The sequence below is a fragment of the Rhipicephalus sanguineus genome, chromosome 6 (assembly GCF_013339695.2).
Source record: "Rhipicephalus sanguineus isolate Rsan-2018 chromosome 6, BIME_Rsan_1.4, whole genome shotgun sequence".
Lineage (NCBI taxonomy): Eukaryota > Metazoa > Arthropoda > Arachnida > Ixodida > Ixodidae > Rhipicephalus > Rhipicephalus sanguineus.
In genome coordinates this window covers 158,623,468-158,629,918 of record NC_051181.1, presented here as the reverse complement: position 1 = coordinate 158,629,918, position 6,451 = coordinate 158,623,468, and the positions used below count along the sequence as shown (strand labels likewise).

At 52.6% G+C, this 6,451-nt stretch overlaps 1 protein-coding gene across 1 annotated transcript in view; it reads left to right on the top strand.

Moving 5' to 3' along the window:
- Positions 1 to 6,451, top strand: part of LOC119396884 (elongation of very long chain fatty acids protein AAEL008004) — a 381,218-nt gene that overhangs the window by 150,228 nt on the left and 224,539 nt on the right. The gene's annotated exons all lie outside the window — the stretch shown is intronic.

Below are 6,451 nucleotides of genomic sequence, written 5' to 3'. Positions count from 1 at the left end.
GGGAGCCGACTTTCCGTCATCAGTGGGCCTTTCGCAACCAGCAAAGTTTGAAGAAAGTTAGGACTGCTTGGGAAGGCCCCGAGATCCGGACCGCGGTAGGCCATCTGATACGCCGATTGGTGTCTGCAACGGCGAGAGTCACCATCAAAAACCGGACTTATCCTGCGAGCTTTGTAATCCTACAGAACTGCCCAGGGATGTGATACTTGGAATGGACTTCCTAAGTGACCATGGTGCCGTCATCGACCTGAGGTCTGAGTCGATAACACTAACCTCAGACAAGCGCTCCCGCCCCATGCGACGCCAGGGAAGCATGCATTGAGGATAGAAGAGCAGGTGACCGTTCCGCCACGCTCCAGCGTCATTATCTCCGTCGGCACCGAAAAACCTGCGAACCTTGAAGGCGTCATCGAGGGCGATCAGCACCTACTCCTGAACCGTCAAAATATGCGTCGTAGAGGTATAGCCGAGCTGCGTGAAGGTAAAGCAAAGGCAGTGCTGACGACACTTCAGCCACGAATATCGGCACCTCAACATTGGTACGGACGGTTGCCTACATCGCGAATGTGTAGCCGCCAGCAGTGCTTTCGCCCTCTTCTATGCTGCCGAACCTGCTTCGCCGAATAGAGGCCCGAACCGGATTTTGACGTCAACCTGAGCATTCCGAAGGTCAAGCAAGACCAGCTCAAAACCTGCTCCTGCAATACAAGGACTGTTTCGCGTCGTCATCGCGGGTCCGACAAACGCCCCTTGCTAAGCACCGCATTATAACAGAAGAAATTCTCGACCACTTCGTCAGAGCCCTACAGAGTTTCGACGCGAGAATGTGAGGCCATAAGAAACAAGTCGACGAAATGCTACGCGACGACATCATCCAGCCTTCAAAGAGTCCGTGGGCGTCACCCGTGGTGTTAGTGAAGAAGAAGGACGGGACACTGCGCTTCTGCGTTGATTATCGGCGCCTGATAAAATCACGAAGAAGGACGGACGTACCCCCTCCCACGGATAGACGACACCCTGGATCGACTTCACAACGCGACGTACTTTTCGTCGATGGACCTCAAGACCGGTTATTGGCAGATCGAAGTAGACGAAAGAGACCGAGAAAAGACCGCTTTTATAACACCGATGGCCTCTTTGAGTCAAGGTCATGCCTTTCGGTCTTTGCTCGGCACCTGCGACGTTCCAGCGCGTCATGGACACCGTACTGGCCGGATTAAAGTGCAGACGTGCCTTGTGTATTTAGACGACGTCGTTGTTTCTCCCTCGACCTTCGACGAGCATCTCCGGCGGCTTGAGGCAGTACTTCAAGCAATCAAGACCTCTGGACTGACCCTGAAGCCAGAAAAGTGCCGATTCGCGTACGACGAGCTCCTGTTTCTGGGTCATGTGATCAGCAAGTCTGGAGTGCGCCCAGACCCGCGGAAAACAGCTGCCATCGCCGACTTCGCCTCACCCCACCGACAAGAAGGCCGTGCGCCGATTTCTCGGCTTATGCGCATATTACAGACGATTCGTCAAAAACTTTTCACGGATCGCCGAACCACTGACGCTTCTCACGAAGACTAACGTCGAATTCAGGTGGCAAACAGCGCAAGTCGAAGCATTCATGACTCAAACGACGCCTGCAGACACCTCCGATACTTGCGCATTTCGACGAATATGCCGATACGGAGATTCACACCGATGCAAGCAGCCTAGGACTCGGCGCCGTCCTTGTGCAGCAGACGGGTGGACTGGAAAGGGTTATCAGTTATGCTAGCCGGTCGCTGTCTAAGGCAGAGGCGAACTATTCCACAACAGAAAGGAGTGCCTCGCCATCATCTGGGCTACGTCAAAGTTTCGCCCCTACCTCTACGGCAGGCCCTTCAAAGTTGTGAGCGACCATCGCGCCTTGTGTTGGCTAGCTAACTTGAAGGACCCTTCAGGTCACCTCGCACGGTGGAGCCTAAGACTTCAAGAGTTTGACATTACCGTCGTGTACAAGTCCGGAAGAAACACTCCGACGCCGACTGCCTGTCTCGTGCCCCTGTCGACCCACCACCGCCCGACGACCCGGATGAGGACAGCTTCTTGGGAGCCATAAGTGCCGACGACCTCGCCGAACGACAGCGAGCCAACCCGGAACTGAAGGGCCTTGTGGATTATCTCGAGGGCAGGACCACCGTCGTTCCGAAGGTAATTCACGCGGGGACGGACGTCGTTTTTCTTGCGCAACGGTGTTCTCCTAAAGAAGAACTTCTCACCGCTTCGAGCCGATTGCATTCTCGTGGTACCCTCGACATTGCGGCCAGAGGTCCTCCAGGCTCTACACGACGACCCGACGTCTGGACACCTGGGTGTTTCTCGCACGCTAGCAAGAATACAGGAGAAGTACTACTGGCCGCGCCTTTCCGCCGACGTCACCCGTTACGTAAAGACCTGCCGGGACTGCCAGCGACGCAAGACACCGCCCACTAGGCCAGCCGACTTCTACAGCCTATCGAGCCACCTCGACGGCCGTTCCAGCAAATCGGATGGACTTACTGGGGCCCGTTCCCGACGTCCAATACCGGAAACAAGTGGATCGTCGTGCGACTGACTACCTCACCCGCTACGCCGAGACAAAGGCCTTGCCCAAAGGCAGTGCCGCCGAGGTAGCCAAGTTCTTCGTGGAGCACATTGTCTTGCGTCATGGCGCCCCAGAGGTCCTCATACAGACAGAGGTACCCCTACGCGACCTTTAACTAACAGACGATCTTCAAGTACAGCGAGACGAGCCACCGCCGCACCACCGCTTACCACCCGCAGACCAATGGCCTCACGCGAGCGTCTAAATAAGACCATCGCGACATGCTGGCCATGTACGTCGACGTCGAACACAAGACATGGGACGCCATCGCCATCCTTCCGTACGTGACCTTCGCGTACAACCCGGCCGTACAAGAAACGACACAGATGACGCCATACAAGTTGGTCTACGGACGGAGCCCGGCAACGACGCTCGACGCCATGTTACCAAACGTGACCGACGAGGAAAACATCGACGTGACCACCTACCTACAGCGCGCCGAAGAAGCACGACAGCTCGCCCGCCTACGGATTAAGAACAGCAGACGACTGACAGCCGCCGCTACAACCTTCGACGACGCCACATGGAATACCAACCCGTGACCGTGTATGGGTATGGACGCCAATACGCCGACGGGGACTTAGTGAGAAGCTTCTGCGACGATACTTCGGACCGTACAGGACTTCGGCGCCTCGGCGCACACGACTACGAGGTTGTCCCTGACGGCATTACGAACTTTCAGCGGCGCCGTGCGCGACCTGAAGTCGTCCATGTCGTGCGCCTCAAGCCATATTACGCGCGTTAGTGAATCTGAGGACTGTACTTTTGCTTATTGTTTATTGTTCTTTCTTGCTTTATTCTTGTTATTATATGTTGCATGTATTGGCCACCCCCCCCCCCCCCCCCCTCCCGTGTCATGTTTTAAGCGTCGGGACGATGCTCTTTCAGAGGGGGGCATTGCCACGTGCGTTTCTTTATCACTTTTGCTATTTCGGTTTTCGGCCACAAAGACTGCCAGCAACGCTCAGCGCGAACCGCGCCTCATTGTTCGAGAACCTTCACGATCATTGTAGATCGTTTTGTTAAGATTGCGCGCAAAGACGCGCACACTCGAGATTATTCTAGAAATTGCACGATAGCCAGCGATAACGCTGGAATATTCGACGGCACATGTTTAAATGCCGACGCGCTTCACCGCTTGTTAGTTGATCGACGGTCGACGCTCTGTTCACCGCTATCAGCGTATTGCTGTACTGTGAATTCAGTTTTCCCGGCCACAAGTTCGGCCAAATAAACAGTTTCATCTCGGACGTGCTGACTGCTGTCTTCGTCTACGTGACTACCACGTGTGGGTCCATCGGATTTTATCATCACCAAAAAAGACGGCAGCGTCCGCCTGTGCTTAGATCCTCAGAACTTAAATAAGGCCATCAAAGACACAACTGCCAGGTGCTGTGGCGGAGGAACTCTTCGCAAACTTTAGCAGTGCAAAAATATTCTCCGTCCTTGACGCAAAAGTGCTTTCTACAACTGGTCTTGGATGAAGCAAGTTCACGTTTGTGTACGTCACGACGCCCTGGGGAAGATATCGATTTCTTCGTGTTCCATTTGGCCTCGCAACAGCCCCCGAGCTCTTCCAGCAAGCTATTGACAGGGTCTTTGAACGGCAACTTACCGTCAAGCCCTACTTCGACGACGTTCTGGTCGCGTCACGAAACCTTGAAGAGCAGGAAAAGGCCTCAGGAATGTGCTCACAGTAGCACGCGTCAACAACCTAAAACTCAACAAGGCCAAGCTCCAGCTGGGTTTGACGGCAATTACGTACTTGGGTCACCAACTCTCTCACCTCAAGGATCGCTCCAGACCAGATAAAAGTGAAAGCCATCAAAGCGATAACACTGCCGCAAACAAGCAAGAACTACAAAGATTTTTGGGAATGGCAACTTACCTAACTAAGTTGATTCCCAACTTCTCAGAAGCGACAACACCTCTTGTGAGCTACTAAAGACAGAGTCCACTGGCACTGGACGCAGCAGCATACCGACACCCTAGAGCTCATTAAATCGAAACTAATGACGGCACCCGTGCTTCGCTATTTCGATCATCCAAGCCCATCACAGTCTCAACGATGCCAGCTCCTATGGAATGGGCTCAGTGCTGCTACAAAGGCAGACCTGTGGCTTACGCATCAGCAGCTCTCACAACCACACAGCAGCGGTACGCACAAATAGAAAAGAGCTTCTTGGCTGTTGTGTTCGCATGTGAAAGATTTCACTACTAACCTTCGCGCGACACATCACAGTGCAATCTGATCATAAGCCACTGATCGGTATTCAAAATAAGGACTTCACAACAGCTCTCACCAAGAATCCAGCGACTTCTTCTGCGACTACAGCGATACAACATCACTATCACTACTACGTACCAGGCAAGCAAATGACAGCAGCAGACACACTGTCACGTGCACCGACTCATCTAGCCAGATGCAAACAGCGGATAATGATCAAGGACTTCTCGTATCAACGTTGATCCAAGCAACTCCAGCAAGACTTCGTCAAATTGCAGAGTCAACTGCGCAAGATCCGACCCTACAAAAAGTGGCAAGATACATACAGGATGGGTGGCCTCCGAGGCTTTCAGACGTCGACAACAATGTCAAGCCATTCTACCACATCAGAAGCGAACTCCACACAACAGAAGGCTTTGTTTGCTATGGCCAGCGGCTAGTCATACCAACAGCTTGTCAATCAACTGTACTTCAAACGTTGCACCAAGCGCATCGCGGAATCACTGCTTGCAGAACTTGGCAAACCAGAGTGTGTACTGGCCATCTTTAAGCAAGGACACTGAATCCTTGGTAAACAGGTGCGAAAATGTCAGTCACACCCGAATGCTAATCCGCAGCAGCCACTGTTGGACAGATCTCTGCCTGACCGCCCTTGGATGCAGCTGGCATGGATTTTTTCATCTTAGAGGCAAAACATACATTCTAATAGTTGACTACTTCTCCAAGTATATAGAAGTTCGGCAGATGACGAGTACCACAGCCTGTTCACTAATACAGGTACTCAAGGATACATTCGGCAGGTTTGGCATACCAAATGTTGTAATATCTGACCAAGGTCCACCGTTGACAGCGCCGAGCTCAGAAATTTCTTTTATGACTGGGACATCAAACATTCCATTCATCTCCACTGTATCCCCGCAGCAATGGCAAGCAGAAAGGACCATCCAAACAGTCAAATCAATGATGACAAAGGCATCAGAAGAAGGCAAAGGACCCCGCAGTTTGTGCTGCTTAACTACGTTCAACTCCAACAATAGGAGGGAAATCCCCAGCTGAGCTGCTAATGGCAGGAAGTTGCGCACATTTCTACCAACCCTTCCAAGCGTACTACAACCGAACTTTCCAACTGCAACTCACCACACGCTTCTCCATGAAAGGCAAAAGCAGCAACACAAACCGGAGACTGCCACACAAGAAATCTCTCAGCACTAATTCCTGGTCAGATTGTGTGGCTCCACCTGAATCAAAAATGGGAAAAAGCGCCACCGTGGGTGAACGTCGGTCCAGACGTCAAAGATACGCCGTAAAGACAGACACCGGAGGCATCTTCTTCAGAAATCGCATCCATCTGCGACCAAGAAACACAGAGCAGACTGTTGCAGAGGCTTTGCCAAGAGGACACGACATTGCTGAGCCGAGCCACCAGTTCCTCACAGCAAGTTGAGGAACGGCCTCGCCCACCTCAAACCACCCCTCCGGAGAAGGATCAAGCCTCCTGCACGCTATCCCAGCTTAAGAAGCGACTTCACTTAAAACTGAAAAGCTGGGTTACAAAAAAAAAGGGCGTGTTACATATGCGCGCAATATCCCAGCTAATTCTCTAGTGCTGCCAT